Raw genomic sequence first — 26,576 nt, forward strand, 5'->3', positions numbered from 1 at the left:
ATTAAGAAAATAATTAGAATTAACTACAAAAAACTTTACTCCAACAAATCAGAAACTGACCAGGAAATGGAAAGGTTCCCAGATTCCCACCACTTACCAAAATGAACCTGAGAGGCAACAGAAGATCTGAACAAACCCATAACTGAAGCAGATATAGAATCAGTGATTAAAGAACTCCCATCAAAGAAAAGCCCAGGTCCAGATGGCTTCAGTGTAGACCTCTACAAAACAATGCAACCAGAGCTATCCCCAGCACTCTACAAGCTCTTCAAAACAATAGAAAAGGAAGCAACTCTTCCAAACTCAATCAATGAAGCCAACATCACTTTAATCCCAAAACCAGATAGAGAATTAACACAAAAGGACAACTACAGACCAATCTCCCTGATGAAAACTGATCCTAAGATTCTCATCAAAATCCTAGCCAATAAAATTCAAAAGCACATCAGACAGATCATCCATCTAGACCAAGTAGGATTCATAATGGGAATGAAAGGATGGTTCAACATACGAAAATCCATAAATGTGATACACCACATCCAAAAACTGAAGAACAAAAACCATATAATAATATCAAGAAATAAAGAAAAAGCCTTCAACAAAATCCAACATGACTTCATGTTCAAAACTCTAACCAACAGAGGTAGGCACAGAAGAAGCAATCCACAACATAATCAAAGTAATATATGAAAACCAAATGCCAGCATCATACTGAATGGAGAAAAACTGGATCCCTTCCTACTGAGATCTGGAACAAGACAAGGATGTCCACTATCACCACTGCTGTTCAACATAGTCCTAGAGGTACTCACAGAGGCCATAAGACAAGACAAAGAAATCAAAGGAATCCAAATTGCACGTTCGAATGGGAAAGGAAGAATTGAAGCTTTCACCGTTTGAGGGTGACATGATCCGCTACATAGAAGAACCAAGAGACTCAATACAGAGACTCCTAGAACTTCTGCAAGAATTTGGTAAAGTGGCAGGGTACAAAATCAATGAACAAAAATCAACAGCCATAGTGTATGCGAGCAGCCCTCAAATGCAAGAAGATCTAACCAGCAAGATACCATTCCAAATAACAGAGAAAAGTATGAATGATCTAGGAACAAATCTAACCAAAAATGTAGGAGACCTTTATGAAGAAAATTATGAAATGCTTAAAAAAGAAATTGAGCAAGACCTCAAAAGATAAAACAACCTCCCATGATCCTGGAAGGGCAAAATCAATATCATTAAAATGCTTATACTACCAAAAGCAATATATACATTCAACATAATCCCAAACAAATAATCCAAAACAGTCTACATTGAACTGGATTAAATGATATAAAGTTTCATCTGGAAACACAAAAACCACGATAGCTAGAATCATTCTGAAGAACAGGAAATTAACACTGGGAACTACATTGCTTATCAAAACAGCCTGGTACTGACACTAAGATAGAGAGGAGGATCAATGGTACAGAATAGAAACAACAGAAGAAAACCCACACAGATACAGCCAAATAATCTTTAAGAGAAAGACAGTGGATGATCCAAGCAAACGGGAAGGGCTCTTCAATAAATGATGTTGGGACAGCTGAATGATAGCTTGTAGAAACAAGAAGATAGACCCACATTTTTAACCACGCAACAAATTCAAATCTAAATGCGTAGAAGACTTAAACCCACACCCAGAAATTTTGAACTTTCAGAAGAATATGTTAGAGACACATTGCAAGATTTAGATGTAGGCCCTGACTTTCTAAAAAGGACACCAAAAGCACTAGCAATCAAGGCCAAAGTAAACAAATGGGACTTCAAAAAAATTAAGAAGCTTCTGTGCAACAAGGGAAACAATCAACAAAGTAAAAAGCAATCCACGGGCCCGGCGGCGTGGTCTAGTGGCTAAAGTCCTCGCCTTGAAAGCCCCGGGATCCCATATGGGCGCCGGTTCTAATCCCGGCAGCTCCACTTCCCATCCAGATCCCTGCTTGTGGCCTGGGAAAGCAGTTGAGGACGGCCCAATGCTTTGGGACACTGCACCCGCGTGGGAGACCCGGAAGAGGTTCCAGGTTCCCGGCATCGGATCGGTGTGCTCCGGCCCGTTGCGGCTGACTTGGGGAGTGAATCATCGGACGGAAGATCTTCCTCTCTGTCTCTCCTCCTCTGTGTATATCTGGCTGTAATAAAATGAATAAATCTTAAAAAAAAAAAAAAACAGCAATCCACAGAATGGAAGATCTTTGCACACTACATAGGGGATATGGGGCTGATATCCAGAATATACAAGCATCTCCAGAACAACCAAAACAGCAAAGTAAACAAACCACTCAAGAAATGGGCAGATGTTTCACAAAGGAACAAACCCAAATGGCAAACAAAAAAACATATGAAAAAATGCTCATATACCTTGGCAATAAGGGAAATCCTCATTAAGATAACAATGTGGTACCACCTAACACCAGTAAGGATGGCACACATACAAAAACACCAACAGCACTTGCTTGCAAGGATGTGGGGAAAAGCGAACCCTACTCCACTGCTGGTGGAACTGCAAACTTGTTCAACCTCTATGGAAATCAGTATGGAGAACACTCAAAGAAATGAAAATCTGCATACCATACAATCTAATAATAGCACTCCTAAGAATATAACCAAAAAACGTGCTACACAAGAAACCAACATGCATCCCTATGTTTGTAGCAGCACAATCAATAATTGCAAAAATGTGGAAGCAACGAAAATGCTCATCAACAGAAGACTGGATAAGAAAGCTATGGCTCATTGGCTCCATCGACTACTACTTAACTATTAAAAAAACTGAAATGCAGTTTTTTGTGGCTAAATGGATCCAACTGGAAACCATTATGCTAAGGGAAATGAGCCAATCCCAAAAGGTTAGATACCACATGTTTGGCTTACTGTAAGGTGAAAGGATGTCAATCCAGGAAATGGTACCCCTATATTGTAATATTATTATTAGATTTAAATTGTGCTGTTTTGGCTTCATCTCTTGATTGTTTTTTTTTTTTTTTTTTTTTTTAAGATTCATTTATTTTTATTGCAAAGTCAGATATACAGAGAGGATCAGAGACAGAGAGGAAGATCTTCTGTCCGATGATTCACTTTCCAAGTAAGCTGAATGGCCAGTGCTGCGCTGATCAAAAGCCGGGAACCAGGGACCTCATGCTTGTCTCCCACGTGGGTGCACTGTCCCAAAGTTTTGGCCCATCCTCAGCTGCTTTCCCAGGCCACAAGCAGGAAGTTGGATGGAAAGTAGACTGGCCAGAATTAGAACAGGTGCCATATGGGATCCTGTTTCCTTCAAGGTGAGGACTTTAGCCACTAGGCCAAGCCACCAAGCCCTGTAATAGTATTTTAACTTCAAACAGTCTGTGTATCTATCTAATGCATTATGATATTGTGATGTATCAAGGAACATACAACTAATGTGAATCAGACTGCTTATGTTCTACATGAAAGAATTGTAAAACCAAATATACTTTTAAGACACTAAGCTACTCGGAAATGGGGTGGAAGAACAGGGAAATCTTCCATCTCCTTAGAATGTGTGAAGAAGGCATAAAGCATAACCTATCAGAAACATAGCAGGTCATTCATAGACAATAGACTCAAATCAGCATTAAACCATCGTTTAATTATAAAGACATATAGGAGAATCAAGAGTGATCCTGACAACCTCTTAACAGGAGGTCATATGCACAGAGCAGGGGGGGACCCCAGAGTGAAGCAGGTGGACAAGAGGAGGCTTGTATCCCAACCCTGAAGACTCCAATTCTCACCAAGGACTATCAGTAAGGGCACCAAGGACTACATCCCAACAGATTAGGAACACATGGGGCATTGGAATGCCTTCCAAGGCTGAGATGTCCAAGGTCACCCAGCCCCATCTGGATCTATCACATGGGATGGAACAGACCAAATTCCTTCCTCAACAGACCCAAGATCATTCGAACAACAGGACCCAAGGAGTCCTGAGAGATTTGCAGAAACAGAAGAACAGCAAACTTCCTTCGGGACTAGGGAGAGGAGATTCTTCTGGTCCTTACTTAGTTCCAACTTTGGATCCCCACCCTCGCTTGCAATGACCTTCAGGATTGCTCTGGAGCCTCACACCACAAAATTCAATCAATCAATCAATCAATCTATCAATCAAATATAATAGAAAGAAAAATACAAGGAAAGCTTAGAACCAAACAGGGTATGATCATCGTGGATCCACATATACCTTACTAGATGGGATGAAAGATTGCTTACTCCTCACTAGGGTATGGACGATTTCCCTGCACACCCCTACTAAAACAGTTCTAACCTCAACTGTAAACAAAGACCTGATTAGAATTATAAGCCAATTTCAAACTATCCTAATATTTACCAAGTTCAGCAAAATTATGCATCAACACAATAAACAGATAAATAATAAAATGAAAACAGATACGAGGCAGCTGAATAGTAGCCTATAGACACTTTAACGTGTATAGCAGCCAGGGCTGAGTACAAACAAAAAACTGAAGGGTCAATGAAGTAATCACAGGAGGTGGTTAAGAACTTGCGCTGTTATAATATATTGATTACTCAATACTGTATCAATTAATTCTATAATGTTGTAGAATGTTGTTGATGTTGTGCTGGGGCTTGTAATTAATAAGGACAATATTCTGACAGTTCTACCTTCAGACCAGAGAAGATCTCCCCAACAAACTGTTGAGTTGATCTGGACAATAAGATGCTGAACTCTATGGTTGGTATATGATTACAACGAAAGAATCTTGACTGAAGTTGAACTGTAATACTGCAACAAGATGGAAGAACCCACAAAGGGAGGAGGGCATGGGGAATCCCAGAGCCTATGAATCTGTGTCACATGATGCACCGTAATTTTTAAAAAAGAAAAAAAGCTTACAAAAGTTCCCCGTCACTCCAGTGAAATTGGTGGCATTCAGTGCAAGAAGAGATGTGGATAGGAACAGCATGGTTGATTTCCAACAGGAAGAGAAGTATGCAGGACAGGATAGGATCACATCGCCAGTTACCTGTCACTCATGTCCAATATCTAGTCTCTGAGAAACATCTCACCTTTGAGGTTAGCTTTATATTCCTTAACAATCACTGTGTTAGAGAAATAGTGATTGCTGAGGAAGAACAACCTGATCTTGATGCAATTCTTGGGAAGCTGGAGTTTGGCCACCTGCTAGGAGAAAATGGAGCAGCTCCTATGTGGATTTAAGTATCATGTGCAAGGTGAATATCTAGTCTTTCAGCCTTTAACCGTTGTCCATGTGTCCCTCTTTTATGCTGTCTTTGTTACTTTCTCTTGTTGACAATTAATAACATTTTAAAAACAGAAGACACACATATTCAAGAGATAGAGTATTTGCTTGCTTTAGTTTGAATCTACTTTCTCAAGGCAACAGCAGTTATAATCTTAAGCCACCTTTCAGTTTGTTTTATTGTGATGGCAGATTCATCTAGAAGATCTACAGGAAAGTGTTGCCCAGCGAACCACAAAAAAGAATATGCAGGAACCTTAAATACTGTTAAGAGATACCATGTATTCATAAATTAGTAAGCAGAAGTAGTTGCACAGGCCAGGTTCCCATATGGGTGCTGGTTCTAATCCCAGTGGTCCACTTTGCTTTCCATCCAGCACCTGTTTGTGGCCTGGGAAGCAGTCGAGCATGACCTAAAGCGTTGAAACCCTGCATGCACATGGGAGACCTAGAAGAAGTTCCTGGCTCCTGGTTTCAGATCAGCTCTGCTCTGGGCATTGTGGTCACTTCGAGACTGAATCATTGAACAGAAGATCTCTGTCTTTCCTCCTCTCTGTTTATCTGCCTTTTCAATAAAGGACGCTGAATGTGACTTCTCTCCTTGACTTCTCCCTTCCTCCAGATTCAGCAATTAAAAAAGAGAACATGGAAATTGTGATCTCACCCAATGTCCTTTAGCCCTTGACCCTATTCATCCTAATCACCTATGTAAAAATCACCAAAAATAGGAGAAAATAAATAAAAATCCAAAAAATAGGAGAAGATGACAAAGGAAAGCTTTGCTGAGATGTTATCCTGAACTCACAATCTTTGCTTTCAGAATTTGGAATATATCACACCATTCTCTTCTGGCCTATAGTCTCCTGTGAGAGATCAGCTATGCATTTAATTGTACTTCCTCTATATGTCAATTGATTAGCTTTTTTTTTCTCAAGCATATTGAAGGATTTCTTCCTTGTGTTCCATTGACTAGAGCTTGATTATCTTGCATTGTGGTCAAGGTTTCTTTTGGTCAAAACACCTGTAGGGAGTTCTGTGCCGTTCCTGGATATTAATGTCCATTCTGTCTGCAGTTTATGAAATTTCTCATTTGTTATTTCATTGAAATTTTTTAAAGATTTTATTGTTATTGGAAAGCTGGATATACAGAGAGGAGGAGAGACAGAGAGGAAGAACTTCCATCCAATGATTCACTCCCCAAGTGAGCTGCAATGGGCCGGTGCGCGTCGATCTGATGCTGGGAACCTGGATCCTCCTCTGGGTCTCCCACATGCGTGCAGGATCCCAAGGGTTTGAGCCGTCCTCGACTACTTTATCAGGCCAGAAGCAGGGATTTGGATGGAAAGTGGAGCTGCCAGGATTAGAACCGGTGCCCATATAAATGCCGTGGCTTTCAAGGCGAGGACTTTAGCCACTAGGCCATGCCGCCGGGCCCGAATTTGTTGTTTAAAATAGATTCATTTTATGCTTATTGGAAAGTCTAATATATAGAGCAGGAGAGTCAGGGGAAGATCTTCTTCCAGTTGATTCACTTTCCAAGCATCAGTGATGGCAGGAGCTGAGTTGATTTGAAAACAGGAGCCAGGAGCCTCTTCTAGGTCTCCAGTCTGGGTACAGCAGCATTGCATGGTTTGGCAATCCTTCACTGTTTTCCAAGGACACAAGAAAAGAGCTGTAGGGTAAGTAGGGTCACGGGTATTAGAACTAGTGTCCTATGAATTCTTGATGCATGAAAACAATGATTCTGAACTCTAGGCTACCATGCCAGGCCCATTGAATTCATTTCTTAGATAAAGAGTTATTTATTTTTGTTGCAATGTCTGATATACATAGAGGAAGAGAGACAGAGAAGAAGATATTCCATCTGATGATTTACTCTGCCATTGAGTACAACAACTGGAGCTGAGTCAATCCGTAGCCAGGAGCCAGGTGCTTCTTCTGGGTCTCCCACATGGGTGCAGGATCCCAGAGCTTTGGGCTGTCCACAACTGCTTACCCAGGCCACAAGCAGGGAGCTGGATGGGACGTGGAGCTGCCATGGTTAGAACCAGCATTCAAACGGGACCCCGGGCACCTCCAAGACAAGGATCCCAGCTGCTAGCCCATGCCGCTTGACCCATTGAATGCATTTTTAAACACCAAAACTTCTCTTTCTGCACATTCTAGGATTTTTATAACTCTTCTATGTGGGCCTTCTAATAGTGTGTCTTACTTCTTAAATATCTTTTCTTCTTTTATAGCTTTACCCAGCTCTGCTTCCACCGTTTTAATTGTTTTCCCATTGTAACAGAAATATCTTTGAACTCTGAGATTATTCATCTGCCACTGTCATTCTGTATTCTCTATTTTCTCAATGTAGACCTCAGTTATCACGGAGGGTGCTAAAGGCTTTTCTTCCTTGGCATGGGAGTCTTCAGTTATCTATGCTGTGATTTGGTCTCTGCTTTTACTCGTGATCATTGTACTTCTCATTAGCTGATTCTTTTGCTTTTTTGTAAGTATTTTTATTTTGAATTTTTGAATTTTGTGGTTCAATATTGTATAGACTGGGATTCTGCCCCACAGCACAACAAATTTTCTCAATAATTCCATAATTATGTCATAATTCCATCAGTCTCAAATTGAAGTGTGCCCAAGCATTGCTGGTACAGACAATGTCAAACAGTTCAGCAACCCATTGTCTACATATTCCCAAAAATTTTGTTGGGAGTCCACCTTTTGTTTGGAAGCAGGAATAAATGTTGCATTGTTCCCCCACATCTGGATATGGTACGCCCCAGTATTTCATCCCTATACATTTCCATAAATGAGATGCCATGAAACAAGGTCAAATACTGGTATGAATTAGAATAACAGCAACAGGAATCACCACAGCAATTCCAACACCATGGAAAAACCTCCACTGAGTAAACAACACAAGTGTGACAAAAAAAAAAAAAAAACATAAAAGTCTCTTATGGCCAAGCGGTGTGACCTAGTGGCAAATGTCCTCACCATGAGCATGTTGGGATTCCATATGAGCAACGGTTCTAATTCCAGCAGCTCCCCTTCTTTCCAGCTCCCTGTTTGTGGCCTGCAAAAGCAGTCACGCATAGCCCAAAGCTTTGGGATCCTGCACTCGTGTGGGTACTTGGAGGAGTTTCCTGGCTCCTGGCTCTGGATCAGCACAGCATCGGCCCTTGAACTCACTTGGGGGGTGAATCATCGGACGGAAGAGCTTCCTCTCTGTCTCTCCTCCTCTTTGTATATCTGTATTTGCAATAAAAATTAAGCAATCTTTATCAAAAAAAAAGTCTCTTGGGAAAAATGATGCCACCATGTAATCCATGATGCAGTGAGGAATTCAAAAAAAAGGAAAGAATGTATCTGGGATAAATGAAACTGAGATCTAAAACATCAAAAGATGGGATGCAGCAAAAAAAAAATAATAAAAAAAACAGTAAAAAACTAACAAACTAACAAACAAAACCCAGTATGGATCAGGTCATTGAAGTTATACTTTCCATGGCAGTTTCTTTATATTAGCGAGAACGTATTTATTTACTCTTTTGGTATTGATACATTTCAGTGAGCATAACGGACCCTCCTAGGGACTACCTGGTTATAAATGGCATAATTTAATCTTCTTAAAAGATAATACTATTTCATGGGGTAGAAGTAGCACAGCTTCTTTAACTGTTCTTCTTTGGGAGCACATCTGGATTGTTTCCATGTCTTTGCTAGTGTAGATTGTGATTCTGCAAATATAGGCTTATATATCCCCTTCATATATGCAGATTTCACTCCTATGAAATGAATATATTTCTAGGTATATTCTTAGAAGCAGGAGAACTGTATCATATGGTAGACTTGTTTACAATTCCACACTGATTTCCACAATGGTTGCATTAGCCTACACTGCCACCAGCAGTGAAGGGAACTACCTTTCTCCCCACATCTTTGCCAGCAGGTACTGTTACTTGAGTTCTGAGTGTAGGCCAGTTTCACTGGAGTTAGCTGGTACTTCAACATGGCTTTCAATTGGATCTCTCTGATGGCTTGAGAACCTGAGTATCTTTTTATATGTCAGTTAGCCATTTGAGTCTGTTCTATTGAAAAATGTCTGCTCAATCCTTTGCCCATTTCTTGACAGGCTTGTTTGCTTGTTTGTTTTTTATTGTCCCTGTGATTCTGTGGCTCTTCGTAAATCCTGGATATTACTCTCCTATCACTTGTGTGGTGTGCAAATAATTCTCTGCCTCTGTTGGTTACTTCCTCACGTTGTTAACTGTCTGCCTTGCTACAAAGAAGTTTTTTAGTTTGATGTAGTCCCATTTAAGGCATTTAAGGTTGCTCTCTTCTATGTTAAAGGGATCTGTACTTACAATTTGTTTCTCAGCCTTGAAATTGCTTGTGTACACAGTGCCATAGACTTGTGTTCACTAACTGTGTATCCTGCTACTCTGCCAAAATCTCTAATGAGTTCCAACAGTCTCTTGACTGAGTCTTTGGTTCTCGTATATAGAGAATCATGTAGTTTTCAAGTAGCAATATTTTCAGTTCCTCATTTCCAATTTGGATTCCTTTAATTCTTTTCTTTCTTGTCTGATGGCTCTGGTAAGGACTTCCAATACTATGGTGAAGAGTAGTGGTGATAGATGTCTTCCCTGTCTAATTCTTGATTTTAGTGGATAGGTTTCCAATCTTTCTCCATTTAGCATGATGCTGGCATTGGTTTTCTCCTATACAGCTTTGATTGTGCTGTAGAATGCTCCTTTGCTGGAGCGTCTTCAGTAACATTCACAGTGCCTCTGTCTTTTCTTCTATCTTTTGCCATTGCCATTCTGGTTGGTAGGTTCTTCTCCTTAATGCAGATTCTTAAGATGAATTACCTGCATGTGTGCGAGTTGATTTCTATGTTCACTCAGTGCCCAAGATTAGGAAAATGCCAGTTCACCTGAACAACAAACACACAAACAAAAGCAAAAACAAAAAACTCTACATGACCTAATTATCTGGTTACAGAAAATGGGTGGACACCACAGTGAGCTCTGTCAGAGATCTGGCACTCCTCGAAGGCCGCCAATGCCATGTAGAGGCCGATGCTTGAGAAAGGCCAACATGCCCTCTCCTATCAGAGCTCAAGCAGGGCTGATGTCAGTGGGGATATAAAACCTTCATCTCCACTACCCTGCTTGTTTTTCTAACTTGAGACCCTCTCTTCTCCTGTGCGTTCCTCCACCACAAGGGATAGGCCCAGGAACAGACTTCTCTTTGCATAATAATGGTCTGTTTGTACTTAGTTGGTATTTTCTTTCTTTAGCACATCTAACAGAAAATGTGGAACATCTACTCCACAGAACACTACTCAGCCACTAAAATGATTTTGTCATTTTCCCATCTATTGAAGGGCATTGCGATTGCTCATGTTGTTTGGTGTATCAACTAAATTCTACCATATTTTAATGTTATTTGGATAGCCATCTTCAAAGCTATTTTTGAAGTTTTATGATTTATGGTTTCCAAAGTGCTAGAGAATATGCTGAGACTCAGGTTAACATTGGAAAATTGCTTAATATTCTTCCAAACCAGCAAACTATTACATGTTCCACCAGCAATGAGTGAGAATTTCTATTTCCATCATGCTTTACTGAAGTTTTAATTTGTGCTAGGAGGCTCTTGACTCTTTTGGTTGGTGTACATTATTGCTGTATATTCTGTGCATCTTTTCCTTATGAAAGGATGTTGAGTGTTGCTTTGTGTCTTTCCTGGAAAGCTGCAAACCTTGTAATTGTGTTGCTGTTTAGATTTTTTTTTCTCTTTTTCATTTGTCTTTTCAGTGTTGAATGTAGAGTGTCTTTCTTTGTTTCTAAAGGGTAACTTATTTCAAAGTCAGAGACATCTCTCAAATACTGCTTCATTCCCCAAATCACTGCAATGTCCAGAGCTGAGCAGTTAGGAGACTGGGAGCCCAGAGCTCCTTGCAGTTCTCTCATGTGGATTTAATGACATAAGGGCTTGAGCTATCATCTGCTGCCTTCACATGCTCGTGAGCAAGGACCTGACTCAGAAGTAGAGCAGCAGGACCTGAAAGATGACAGTTTTCTTTATTTGAAAAGTGCAGGTAGTAGGCAGACCCACATTTAAATATGGATGTGTCATGAGAATGGAGGATATTTAATGGCAACGAAGAATTACTTCACAAAGAGATCTTACAGCAGGAGACAACAGTGACTGAAAAAAATTGAATTTTGCAAGAGGAAGAGATTATTGTAGTATATAATATTAAGTAATTTGAAAGTTATGGTGAAAACTTCCACAATCGGTCTATTGTCTTTACTACTGAGAAAGTGAGAAGTGACTATACACATTCCGCATGTACTGTTCAAAGCCAGCCCTGCTTTACTCATCCCCTCAATGTTAAATGGAGGAAAGTAGTTTCTTTCTGCAAATCAAAGTGTTTGAAAATTCCACTTGTCACTTAAGGGATCCATGTGATTTATACTTCAAAATCATACACTACTTACTGAAAAATAATACTGAAAAAGTTAGGGATCCACATGATACAGACTGCAAAATCATGACAGTATATTATCAAACAAGCATATGAAAGCTCCTGGGACTCTTTAGCCACCTGAATCTAATGTGGATAACACACAAAGTACAACTTGGACAATAACTTTATGTTTTGTATCTTGGCAGGGTTTTAAAGAATATGAATAACAACTCAACATTATCAATGGAACCACACTAAGTTATTAAACAATCCTGCGAAAGAGTATTCATTCTTCCATCACAATGGAATTGTTCCACAGGAAGACACTAGAAATGTGTTCTGTCCAGAAGTTAATGGCTTAGAGAACAGTTACCAATCAAAATAAGCATCTGGCGATATTTAGTGTGTGATTAATTTGCTGTGAGTCAAATTATATCTTTCTTTTTTATCTCTGTTTGTGTCTGTCATATAAAAGCCACTAGAAAATCTTTCTTTGTCTCATTTGCATCTCTTGCAGAATGCAAACTTTCACTGATTTTCACTGGATCTCATGACCAGTGCAAATAATATTGTGTATTTGATTGGCACATATTTCATGGGTTACAACAAATTATTGTTACAACAACATAGAACTAAGCCATACAGTTCAATATGAATTCAGATTTGTGCAGCTTGTAGAGTACGGATGCAGCACTTTGAATCTCTGCAAGAATTGATCCTATAGCATGGGTCCTGACCATGGATAGTGAAGGTGCCCCATTTAGAGTGATATTGCAACCTTTAAGACAACATTCGCTGATACATCAGTTATGAACTTCAATTTCATGCATGTTTTTTCTATTAATGGTATCTGTTGTTCTATGTTACACACACTAACAACCCTGAACTAGTGCCCACACATAGTGAATCAGCTTACAAGTCTATGCTGAGACTCTGCACCATACAATGACTCCTACACAGTTACTCTAATCGTACTCCAGAGGGGGGAAAATGGCCTACCATGGAGGGTTGATGTAAGGGGGAAGGTTGAGAACGAGGGCCAAAAAGTGCCAGAAGAAGGAGCAAGTATAATTAAAAATAGTATAAGCACGTTTGCAAACCTCCCAGGACCCTGCAGAATCAACACGATTTATGCAATCTGGAGAATCAACCAATAATAACAACAACAACAAAAAAACCAAGGCAGTGCTCAGTGGCTTGGGCAGCTCGGCTTGTCGGTTCGAAAAGGGTGATTTAAGAACCCAGCAGGAGAAAAGTCGGCAGGAATTTTAACCGGAGGATATACAGGCAACTTTAGGAAATCGTTGCACAAAGCCCCTCCAGTGGCGGATAGAAACTGCAGGGGTGCTGAAACCTCTAGCACTAGTGGTGATATTAATAACCTTGGCGGGACAAAGGCAAAGACAGGGAAGGCTACCTAACACATACTCCCCCATAACCAAAAGCTACTCTGCTTCGAGGGCATTAGGACCCTGAAGTGCAGTAGTCAGCAGCTGCAGCAGTGAGGGTGAAATCCCCAGGATCACAGCTAATCTAAATTCTGGGCCAACCCAGTCCGGAAAAGAGGCGGTGGAATGGGGTCGGCCAGATCCCATGCGTCCTATGAAAATACATAGCAAAGCAAACCAAACCAAACCAAGCCAAACAAAACAACAAAAACAACAACAAAATCCCAAGAGATGAGACCTGGGCGCCTAGGCACTGAAACCTGAGGCCCTGAAAGCTGAAACCCAGAAGGAAAACAAAAAAACTAAAACTCCCTGGTCCAAATGGAAAAAAACCTAGACCAGCAAGACCACAGGCCACACACTAGGTGGCAACAGAGGTCAAGGGTGAGAATCCAGTAACAACTTGGGCCACAAATATGGGACGAAATAAGAGAATTAGCGAAGTAGAAACAGCTAGCGCCACCCCAAATAGCCACCATAAAGCCTGGTCAATCGCAGAGATTACAGATGAAGAAACTGAAGACGTCTGATAAGGAGTTCAGAAAAATAATTATAAAACTCTTCAGAGACAATGAGAAACGATGGAACGAGCTCAATGATTTCAAAAATCACATAATCACAGAAACAAAATTACTCAAAAATGAGATCCTAGGCTTCAAGAACAAAGTTGAGAGCTTAGCCAACAGAATTACAACACCAGCAGAAGACAGGATATCCGACTTGGAAGATTCCCAGAATGAAAGCAGGCAGATTATTAACCAACTAGTGTCACAACTACACAAGGCAACCAAGACGATCCAGGAGATGAACGACAACATCAAGAAGTCAAATATCAGAATCATGGGGCTCCCAGAAGGAGTGGAAAGAGAGACAGGCATACAACCAGTACTTGAGGAAATTATGCAGGAGAACTTCCAAAATACCTGGAACATGAACCCAATCCAAATTCAGGAAGGCCAGAGGTCTCCCCACAGAGTTGACCCAAAATGATCCTCCCAAAGACACGTGGTAATCAAGTTACCCTCCAATGAATACAAAGAAAGAATCCTAAGGGTAGCTCGATCCAAAGAGAAGCTTACATTTAGGAGCAGGACCATCAGAATCACTGCCGACTTCTCAGGACAGACAATCCAGGCAAAAAGGAAGTGGAACAAAATCTTTCAAGTACTGAAAGAGAACAACCATCAACCAAAAATATTCTACCCAGCAAAGGTTTCATTTGAATTCCAGAATGAAGCTAGATACTTCCACAGTAAAGAGAAATTAGAAGAATATGCCAACACAAAACCAACTCTACAAAATCTCCTTAGAAATGTGCTACTCCCAGAGAAAAAAGAAGCAAGCCATAAGCAAGGAGGGCAATCTGGGAAATCTCAATAAAGTCCAACCACAGTAACAACAATCAATTACCAACAACCTCAAAGACACAGACATATGGCACGGCAAAATTATAATTTCTCAATATTAACATTCAATACAAATGGCTTAATTTCATCACTCAAAAGGTACCAATTAGGAGACTGGGTTAAAAATCAGGACCAAACTATATGCTGCTTGCAAGAAACACATCTAACCAGAAGAAACTCCAAGAAACTAAAGGTGAAAGGGTAGAAACAATTATTCCATGCCAATGGACGAGAAAAAAAGGCTGGTGTGGCAGTCCTATTCTCAGATGATATGGACTTCAAAGTAACAAATGTCAAAAAGGACAGGAATGGGCGGTACATTTTCTTGAAAGGGAGGATCCAACAAGAACCAATTGCCTTTCTTAACATTTATGCTCCTAGCCAAGTTGCACCAAGTTATGTGAAGCAACTACTTTTGGACTTAAAGGGAGACATAGATGAACATACGATAATTCTGGGAGTTCTGAACACCCCACTAACACCAATAGATAGATCAACACAGCAAAAGCTCAACAGAGAAGCCACAAAACTCACACAAACAATAAAACAACTGGACCTAGTAGACATATATAGAATATTTCATCCTAAGGCCACAGACTACACCTTCTTCTCAGCAGTGCATGGCACCTTCTCCAGGATAGACCACATAATAGGACACAAAGCAAGTTTAACTAACTACAAAAATATCAGAATCATACCATGTACCTTCTCAGATCATCACGGAGTAAAACTGGAAATCAACAACTCAAAATGTCCCAGGAAACACGTAAACACCTGGAGGCTGAACAATATGCTATTAAACGAACAAAGGGCTAGAGAAAAAATTAAAGACGAGATCAAAAAATGTATGGAAACCAACGAAAACCCAGATACAAAAGTCCAACACTTATGGGACACTGTCAAAGTAGTGTTACGTGGTAGGTGTATTGCAATTAGCGCGTACATCAAAACCCAAGCAAGGCAACAAATGCAGGAATTAAGCACACACCTCCAGGAACTGGAAAAGCAACAGTAGAAGGACCCCATAAACAAGAGGAAACAAGAAATTATCAAAACAAGACAAGAACTAAATCAGAAAGAAATTTAAAAAACCATTCAGAAAATAAATGAATCAAGAAGCTGGTTCTTTGAGAGGATAAACAAAATAGATACCCCACTGGCCCGACTGACAAAGAAAAAGCAAGAGAAAGCAATAATTAGCAGCATCAAAGATGAAAAAGGCAACATAACAACAGAAACTACTACCATTAAGGAAATAAATAGAAATTATTATAAAGAACTATATGCCAACAAATCCGATAACCTCTTGGAAATGAAAAGATTCCTAGATATGGATATGCAACAAGGTGGAACATTCCACATAGAATGAGGGCCTGGGGAGGGGTTTGGTGATTCCCAGTTCCAATGAAACTGTATCACATAATACAATGTAATCAATGAATAATAATAAAAAAAAGATTCCTAGACTCCCACCACTTACCAAAATTCACCCGAGAAGCAACAGAAGACCTGAATAAACCCATTACAGAATCAGAGATAGAATCAGTGATTAAAGAGTTCCCAACAAAGAAAAGCCCAGGTCCAGATTGTTTTGCCGCAGAATTCTACAAAACATTCCAACCAGAGCTAACCCCAATCCTTTACAAGCTCTTCAAAACAATAGAAAAGGAAGCAACTCTTCCAAACTCATTCTATGAAGCCAATATCACTTAATCCCCAAACCGAATAGAGAACACACAGAGAAAGAAAACTACAGACCAATCTCCCTGATGAACGTTGACACTAAGATTCTCAACAAAATTCTAGCCAATAGAATACAAAAAAAAAAAAAAAATCATACAGATCATCCATCCAGACCAGGGAGGTTTCATCCAGGGAATGCAGGGATGGCTCAACATAAGGAAATCCATAAATGTGATACATCACATCCAAAAACTGAAAAACAAAAACCATATAATATTATCAATAGATGCAAAAAAAGCCTTCGACAAAATTCAACACCACTTCATGTTAAAAACTCTAACCAGGGTGGGGAAAGAAGGAACAATCCACAATATAATCAAAGCAATATATGAAAACCTAATGCCAGCATCATGCTAAATGGAGAAAAACTGGATCCCTTCCCACTGAGATCTGGAATAAGACAAGGATGCCCACTATCACCACTGCTATTCATCATATTCCAAGAGGTACTTGCAGAAGCCGTAAGACAAGACAAAGAATAGATCTGTGCAACTTGATGTTTTGTGTTACTGCTCTGGCTAGCCAAGGGACAGTAATGCCCATTCCTGAGTCTGAGACCACCTAAATACCACTGACTCATGCCTATGCCAAGGATTGCTTTTCCTCCCTGTCCCACAAATCATGTGAAAGACTATCGTCAGGTGTCATGCCTCTCTGTATTGACCAATCTCAGCGTTTGCCTATTTTCCATGCATTGGAATGTCTCACTTCAATGATACTTCCCTCCATTGAGTGACTAGCTTTCTGACTCCAACTTCAGATACCCACTGCCCTCTGATAGTTTACACATAAGACTCTATCAGCCTCAGTGTGATGAGCCAAATCTCCACAAGAGTCTTTTTTCATCAGGAAAATCTAGACGGGGGAAAACAGCGTGGTGGTGAGGTGCGTTAAGCTTCAGACTGCAGTGCTGCCAGCCTGTATATATGATTGCTGGACTCGTAGCTATGTTGCTTCTGAGCAACCCCCCTGAGAGCACATCTGGGAAAACAGCAGACTATGGCCTTAGTTTGTGGATGCCACTATGTGGGAAACCTGAAAGAAATTCTTTGGCTCTGACCTAAGTCTGGTCCCGCCCTGGTTGTTGGGGCTATTTGGGAAGTGAGCCAGCAGATAATGGATTTCTCGCTTCCCTGTTTGTAGCTTTTCAAGTAAATGGAAAAGTCTTTCTAAAGAGGCAAACAGACATGAAAACCAGACCTAATCTGAAACACTTGCTGTGCTCATACTCATATTTCACTCAATTGTACTATTCAGCACATCTCCATTTGCATGGACAGTCTTAAGCCCAGAATTCACATGACAACATCCCATTGAAACAATGACTAAATAGAAACATAAGCCTTTTTGGGGTGTGGGGGTCAGGGAGCATGGAGAAAATGTAAAATAAACTGTTCATGACCCAGAAGGAACTTCCATAGTAGAAGAGCTGCAAAGTGACCAAGAACTGGTTTTTTTTCTTGGGCCCTCTCCAAAAGGGGTGTTGTGGGATATTTTTGTGCACCAAGTTTTTAACAAATAAAAGAACTAAATGAAAATGGTATCAGTTGTTCCCAGGAGTCAGAGACATAAAAAATGGGTCAGGATTTGGTTACACTGGTCTAAGTCATTGACTATGATACTAGTATGCCGTAGATGCACTAGACTGAGCTCTAGCTGCTCCATGTCCACTCTCTTGTGTGTTACTGTGCCCAGGGAAAGAGCACAAGATGGTTCAAGTGCTGAAATACATGGAAAACCTAGATGCATTCCAGACTCTTGGCTCAAGCCAGTGATATTCTCCGCAGGTGCAGCATTAAATCTAATTGTATTTACATATGTATATATATACACAGATATTATATTATATATTTATATATCATATGCAGATGCATGATTGGTGTAGACACAGATTGGAAATCTTCTGTCTTTTGATTCACTCCCCAGTGGCCACAATATCCAGAGATGTGTCCATTCAAAGTCTTGAGCCAGGAACTTCTCCCAGTGTCCCACATCTGGGTGTAGGATCCCAAGGCTTGAAGCCATCCTCACGTGATTCCCACGACCACAAGCAGGTTTTGGGCAGGGATTTGGAGCAGTCAGGACATGAACTGGTGTCCATATGGGATCCCAGCATGTCCAAGGTGAGGACGTTAGCCATAGAATGCCATACTATGCCTTAGTGCAGCTTTTGGGGAATAAAACAGTAGATAGTGATCTCTCCTTTCTATCTATCTCTATCTCTGTGCTTGAGTCTCTCTATAACTCTTCCTTTCCTTTGATAAGTAAGTCTTTCTTTTTGCTAAATGGAAATCATATTTGAATTGAACTTTGGCAACACTTACATTACATTTGACTCCTTAGAGTTGAATCAGAAATATTCCCAAGGTGTCTCCTTTGCTTACTTCAAAACAACAGTGCTACTTACCTCTCACTGTTGTGAGCTCTTCCTTTTTCTTCCCTTCTTTTTCTTCTCATTGCTTCCCTTGATACCCAGCTTCTGGCCATACTCATCCCCATATCATATTAGCAGCTCACAGTCTGGTTTGATGACCTGGCAGGTGCGGTAAAATATCTGCCTGTGGTACTGGAAGGCCACCAAATTCTGCTCCTCATCATTCCTGGCACAGTTTACATACCTGGGGTGGTGATAAATACTGAGTTTGCATGCTCTGTCATGTTCAAATCTCATGTGTTCTGTAATAGCCTCCACCCTGCTTGAATCCCAATTCTGCAAGAGCTCTCCCTGCAAATATGTACCTCTCTCATGAGATCAGTGAACTCCCAGGTACAAGTTGTAGATACAATGTGCATTGTGATAAGCATGCTTTCTTCCTTCCTTCCTTCTTCACTAGTCATCCTCAAAACCCAAGCCCACCTTACTCCCACCTTGACTGCCATGAAGCACACAGAGTTTCCCTAAACTCCAAATTTCATTCAGTTTTCTGCTACAGAATTGGATGAGTGGACACACTCCTTACATCTAGCTTTCCACACATGCTCCACAACTCAGCTTTCCCCAAGGCAATCCTTTGGAGTCCTTTCTGTTGGATCTTTCTCCTGGATCTTGGGAGTCCAAGATCCAGATACAGAAATGTAGAGGAGTCTTCATTGTTTCTTATCCTTTCACAGATCTGCTCACAGAATCCCTAGTCCAGATGCAGCTTCCTTCTCTCATCCACATCCCAGGTTTAGTTTTGTTTTGTTAAGTTGATAAAGATTTGTATGTTATTTTTATTTGAGAGGCAGAGAAGCAAAGAGGACAAGGGGCAAAAGACAGAGATTCCAGGAGAATGGGTGGAGTGGGGACACAGAAAAGACACAGTGGCAGGCAAGAGCTTCAACCAAGTCATCCATGTGTGCACAAAGGTCAAAGATTGAGGACATTCTCTAAAACTCCCCTGGCTGCATGGGGAAGCCACTGGTTTGGCAGTAGAGCAACCAGTACTTGGGATGCAGGCTTCACAGTCACTGCCTTAGCCCAATGCATGACAATGCCTGTGCCCAGAACCAGGCTGTTTCCTCTTTTTTTTTTTTTTTTTTTTTTTTTTGTCTTTCACTGTCTCATCGATTGAAGGTCTTAAGTGTGAAGTTGTTCTGACAGTGTATGATTGTCAAAAGACTAAGAAACATTACTGCCAGGCACCAATCTCATGGAATCTCCATGTATTTAGAAAATTTTCTTTTTTTCTTTTTTTTTTTTTAATTTTTAATTAATATTTAGCATTATATGACAGTTTCATAGGCTTTGGGAATCCCCCTCCCCTCCCCCCTGATGGATTCCTCCACCTTGATGCAGCATTACAGTTCAAATTCAATCAAGATTCTTTCCTTGCAAACATATATTAAGCATGGAGTCCAGCTAGTTATTGTCCAGATGGGTTGAACAGTTTCTTGGGGAGACCATTTCTGGTCTGAAGTTTGAGCTGGCAGAATATCATCACAGTCAATTAAGAGTCCCAATATAACATCAACAGCAATTTGCAATATTATGGAATTGACATAGTTTTGAGTAACCAGTATGTTAAAGAAAAAAAAAAAAAAAACAAAGAACAAAATAACAAAAAAACAAGTCCTAACCACAACCTATGATTAGCTCATTGACATCTCAATTTTAGTTTATATACAGGACCGGACTGGCTGCTATATACCCCGAAAAGGCCACAGGGTACCATTCAGCTGTCTCATGTCTATTTCATTTTAGTATTTAGCCATTTGTTGTGTTGAAGTATAATTTTGTTGATCTTGGCAGATTTTGGGATAATCCAGACTGGCCTGTAACTCTAACAAGATATTTGTCGACATTTAAGGTGCAGAACATTTTTTTTTTTTTTTTTGTGGAGGGTGTGCTGGGAAATCCTCAACACCATGGTGAGGAGTGACCAATCTTTGTGTCCCACCCAGCAAGGCATGAGCCAATCCATGCCAGCTCTTTCCTGTCAGATTTCAAGCTCTACTTTCTGTTGTTTGTCTATTTATTTTAGGGTTTTTTTTTTTTTTTTTTTTTTTTTTTTTAGTTTGTATGATTGTTTGCTGTGAGGGGTTTTCGAAGCGATCCCGATGGTCACTGCGAGGGAGGGCGGGGGTCCAGAGGTGGAGCCAGGCTCGGACCAGAGAAAGCTCTCCTCCCTGGTCCCAAAGGACATTAATTGTTCTTCTGTGTCTGCTGACCGCTCAGGGCTTCTGGCTGTCTTTCCGATGACGTTGGTTTCTACGCGGTAGTGTTTGGACTTCTTCCATCCCCTGCGGGAGCTCCAGTTGGGGGTGGGTGACCTCAAAGTACTCGGCCTCCGAGGGCATCCCATTCCCTGTGGCCTCCTTGGCAGTTGGGGTATAGTCCTTGTTGCTCGTATTATTAGTTTATGTTGAAGGTCTGGGAGTCTTCATGGTTGGGATCCAAGCTTCCTTCTTACCACCTGCTCCGATCTGGAGAGCCCCCCTGCTCCACGCACATGACCTCCTGTTAAGAGGTTGTCAGAATCGCACCCGATTCCCCCCTCATACATTGGTATAGTAGTTTTATTGTTGTTTAGTGCCGCATTGAGTCTGCTGTCTATGAAATACCAGATTTGACCTTGATAAGCTATATTGTACTTTTTTCTCACTCTTTTTATGGTCCTGAAAGATTTCCCTGCACTCCCTCCCCATTACCGGTTAATATAGCGTATTGAGGGTATAGTAGGTTTTACACTTTTTTGATGAGGATCTTAAGTATTCTGACATTAATTGTTGTTTTATACATTATATTATTGCATTATCTTATTGCATTGGATACAGGTTGTTAGAGATTGCACTAATATTACAATATACAGGTACTATCTTGTATTTAGAAAATTTTCAACAGTGGAAGGGCTTAACCAATGCTAATTAGAGAAAGAGTGAGTCTAATGGCCCCAGTTGATCTAGATTCCTCAAGGCCCATCTTTGTGTTCTGTTTATTAAGCATAGTGATTTATGTTATGATAAGAAAGCAAGAATTAACAGCATCAAAGATGAAAAAGGCAACATAACAACAGACACCGCAACCATTAAGGACATAATTAGAAATTACTACAAAGCACTGTACTCCAACAAATCAGAAGACCAACAAGAAATGGAAAAGTTCTTAGGCTCACACCACCTGTCAAAACTTAGCCCAGAGGCAACAAACGAACTGAACAAACCCATAACTGAAGCGGAGATTGAATCAGTGATTAAAGATCTCCCATCAAAGAAAAGCACAGGCCCAGACGGCTTTGCTACAGAATTCTACAAAACATTCAAAACAGAACTAACCCCAATCCTCTACAAACTCTTCAAAACAATAGAAAAGGAAACAACTCTTCCAAAGTCATTCTATGAATCCAAAATTTCTTTAATCCGAAAACCAGACAGAGAATCCACAGAGAAAGAAAACTAAGACCTATCTCTTTGGTTAATATTGATGCTAAGATTCTCAACAAAATCCTAGCCAATAGAATTCAAAAAATCATCTGACAGATCATTCATCCAGATTATGTAGGATTCATCCCTGGAATGCAGGGATGGTTCAACATAAAGAAATTCATAAATGTGATACACCACATCCAAAAACTGAAAAACAAGAATCACATGATAGTATCAATAGATGCCGAAAAAGCTTTCAAAAAATCCAACACCACTTCCTGCTAAAAACCCTAAACAAGGTAAACATTGATGGAAAAATCCACAACATAATCAAAGCAATATATGAAAAACCCAACACCATCATCATACTGAATGGAGAAACACTGCAACCCTTACACTGATATCTGCAACAAGACAGGGATGTCCACTTCTTCCAATAGTATTCAACATAGTCCTAGAGGTACTCACTGAGGCCATAAGAAAAGAAAAAGAAATCAGAATAATCTAAATGGGAAACAAGTCAGGCTCTCACTGTACACACTCACCATACACAAAGATCAAATCTAAATGGATAACAGATCTAAACCTACATCAGGAAACCTTCAAACCTTTGGAAGAAAAGGTTGTCAATACTCTGCAAGATCCAGGGGTAGGCCCCGACTTCCTAAAAGGCAATAGCAATCAAGACCAGAATAAACAAATGGGATGTCATCAAACTAAGAAGCTTGTGTACAGCAAGGGAAATAATCAACAAAGTAACCCACAGAATGGGAGAAGATCTTCACGCACTACATAGGTGATAGAATATACAAAAAGCTACAAAACAACCAAAATGTCAAAACAATCAAGCCCCTCAAGAAATGGGCACAGAAAATGGGCAGACACTTCACAAAGGAACAAACCCAAATGGCAAATAAACATACAAAAAAATGCTCAAGATCCCTGGCTTTCAATTGATTGGGATGATACTCTGCTGGCTCTGCCTTCAGACCAGAGAAGGTATGCCTAGGAAGCCATTGAACTTGGCTGGACAATAAGATGCGGGATTCTATGTTTGGTATATGCTTGCAATGGAGGAATCTCAACTGAACTTGAATTGTGGTTATGCAAAAAGGTGGAGGAATCCACAATGGTGGGAGGGTTTGGGGAGGGGTGGGGAGAATCCAAGCACCTATGAAACTGTGTCACATAATGCAATGTAATTAATGCATTAAAAAATAAATAGTATTTATATAGAATGTGCTTTTAGAAACTGGTCATGACATTCACAGATCATTAGAATAAACATGAAAGAGAACATATGATGCAAAAGTCACTGAGGAAAGTAAAGGAGAAAGGAAAGTGATCTTGTCTTGGAAAGAAATATCCTCTGTATTTGTAATATTCCATGGCTCTTACCTCATCCAGTTGGCCAAAGAAATATCCTTTCCATCCACGTATTAATGGCTGTTCCTGCCCTTGTTTATCTGAGTTTCAGACAAATAGGTTAATACGTTTCTGAAATGGGGGTAGTGCAGCAGAATTATTAACAACAATATCATCATGTTCTGTGACATTACATGAGTCCAACACATGTTGAGACTTTACATAGTGTCGGTACCCATTTATTCTGGTTTATTTCCCTACAGTAGAAGCCCATAGACGAGGTTGCCACTGCTTTGCTTTAACAGCCCAGTGATCTTCTCTATGCTAATATTATTTATTTTTTGGAATAATTTATTTTTATTACTAAGATGTACACAGAGGAGGAGACAGAGAGAGAGAAAGATCAACCATCTGATGAGCCACTCAACCAACTAACCACAGCTGCCGGTACTGTGACGATTTGAAGCCAGGAACAAGGAGATGCTTTGGGGTCTCCCATGGAGGTGCAGGGTGCCAAGGCTTTGGGCCGTCCTCAACTGCTATCCTAGGTCACAAGCAGGGAGCTGGATGGGAAATGGAACTGCTGGGATGAGAAACAGTGCCCCGTTTTGATCCCAGCAGGTTCAACGTGAGGACTTTAGCCATAAGACCATGATGCCAACCCCTATGCTAATCTTTACAGCCTGGTTCATCATGTTGGCTCAACTCATGCCATAATGTGTAGAAGGACACATGAACCAATCTCATGCTAGACAGGAGAAAAGCCATGAGACTGGAAAGGGATGTGCTTCTTACCTGCCAGTTGTACCCACTGTCGGCTTCCTCTTCTACCTCTGTGATCTTGCCCTCAAAAGGACCAAAGTGCAGCCCCAAAGCCAGATCAGATGCTTCATTAAATACTCCAAGCCCAGCTTCCGGAATGCTCGATGGGCCAACTCGAAGTCCAGTGGGCACACTGAAGAGAGCATGACTAGGATGTCCCTTATCCACTGGATTGTTCTTTAGAAACACGGGGGGTCCATGAGCAGCACAGCACTTCAGGAAGCAGATCTGACACTTCTCACAATCTGGAGATGAGAGTGCAAGGGATTAGGAAAGTATACCAAACGTTGCTGGCTATAGAGAGCATCAGAAGCAGCCAAGTGCTCACATCACTCAGCCTCAGTCTTGCACCCCAAGTTACCAGAAGACAGAATGATGTGAGACCAAATTACAAGTGGAATTTCAATTCAGACTATGGGATTTTTCTTTGTGGATGTGCCAAAGGGTCACTTACACAGGTAGTCATCATCCTCAGTCTCACTGAACTCTTTGTATGTCTGACCCTTTCTCCTTTCAAGTTGTACATCTGAAATTCTTCATTCTCATCCTTTCTTCTGAGTTCTGAGATGGAGAGACTAAGTCAGTGAAGTTATCAGTTCTTTTGGGTTTAATGTTTCAAATAACATAAACAGCTTTCAAGACAAGGAAAAACTGCATGGACATTTGTTTTTCATTGCAATCTCTGGTTTTAATTTATTTTCCCTGAAGTTTGAACACCTGTTTATTTTAAAGGTAAAGAAAGACACATCTAGAGATTGACACAGCAGTTAAGAATATTAGAGCATACGGAAGGCAGAGAGAGTTGGGGAGGTTCACTCCTCTGTAACCTGGATAGCACCCAAATCAGTCTCAGATCAGAAAGCTTTATTCAGTTCTCCCAGGGCGTTGTAAGACCTCAATCACTTATCTCCTCACCAAGTGTTACTAAGGTGTATATCAACAATTTGCTAGAGTCAAAGATAGGGTCAGTTCTGGAATCCAGGCACTCTGTCATGGGAAACAGGCATATTATCTAGTATCTTCACTCCTAGGACAACTGAATTCCTCCCTACAAATGTTTTGCATATAGGCTAAGCAACCTGATCCCAATTATATTTTCTTTTATCATCCCCAAAGAGCTTAAGATGTAATCATGTTTCTAGATTCTCTATTTGTTTTGTGTTGAGTGTGACCCAAGCATGCGATTGCATCTCTCACAGCTTGACCATCCTCATCAAGCCTCACCCTCCTTGGGCCTCCTAGTGGGCCTAGAGAGAAAACTCCTGAAATTATTTTCTTACCAATTTTTTGTGTAGAGTGCTGTCCTGAGCGGTTTGATTCCTTAGGATGGAACACTGCTTTCTGGCCCTTCTTTGAGCCAGTTGTGTTTAGTAAATTTGCTATTCCTGATGATTCCTTCGTACTGATTTCATTACGTAAAGGCATGTTGGACTTTCCCTTTAATGAGAAAGTAACATTTTTTTTAAACTCACTGTTCAGTCCAGTTGTCCTTTGGGATTGCAAAGTGTTTTCAGGTACATGGCATTCTTTAAAATATCAGCAAACATGGGAACATATGAGGTGATTGAATACTGAAGGGAAAAGCAGTGTCTGTGTTCCTAGTGTATTTGGGGATAGATCACATCATTTGAAGCTGTTTCTCTACAGATGGTTTTCAATTTCCTCTGCACAAATGAAAGTGGAAAAGGGGAGAACATTTAAAAAAGATAATCTGGAGAACATTTGTGAAAGCAGGTTGGTAGGGCTTCTTTAGGAAAGTATGTCTTATCAACCTGTGGACCGTGAAGGGAATATATGTGAAAGCACAGACAGGATGAAATACAACTGGAGAATTTGGTGGCATACATGAAGTTAGGAAGAGGTGAAATCAGATGATTGTTCAAAAAGTAACATGGTGATGAAAGCTGAAAATGATAATATCCTGAGCATATTTGATTTGGGGTTTGGATAAGCTGGTGCCTATATCAATTGGATTGAAGCCAGGTGTACTGTTAGATACTTCTCCACAGCTACACTTCTTGACCTGTAAATTGGCATACATGTAGTGAAAGTTCACTTTGAGATATTACATACTCATTAATTTGATTAAGTAATAGCTATAGTGCTACTTGCAGTTTACCACGTTTTTATAGCTGAATCCCAAGTAATACATACATATATCATATATATGATATATACAGCAGATATATATATATAT

At 40.4% G+C, this 26,576-nt stretch overlaps 1 pseudogene; it reads right to left on the minus strand.

Moving 5' to 3' along the window:
- Nucleotides 1-25,804, minus strand: part of LOC131478716 (histone-lysine N-methyltransferase PRDM7-like) — a 43,900-nt pseudogene extending 18,096 nt beyond the window's left edge.
- Between the last annotated feature and the right edge of the window lie 772 nt (nt 25,805-26,576).

This window comes from Ochotona princeps, chromosome Y (genome assembly GCF_030435755.1).
Source record: "Ochotona princeps isolate mOchPri1 chromosome Y, mOchPri1.hap1, whole genome shotgun sequence".
NCBI lineage: Eukaryota > Metazoa > Chordata > Mammalia > Lagomorpha > Ochotonidae > Ochotona > Ochotona princeps.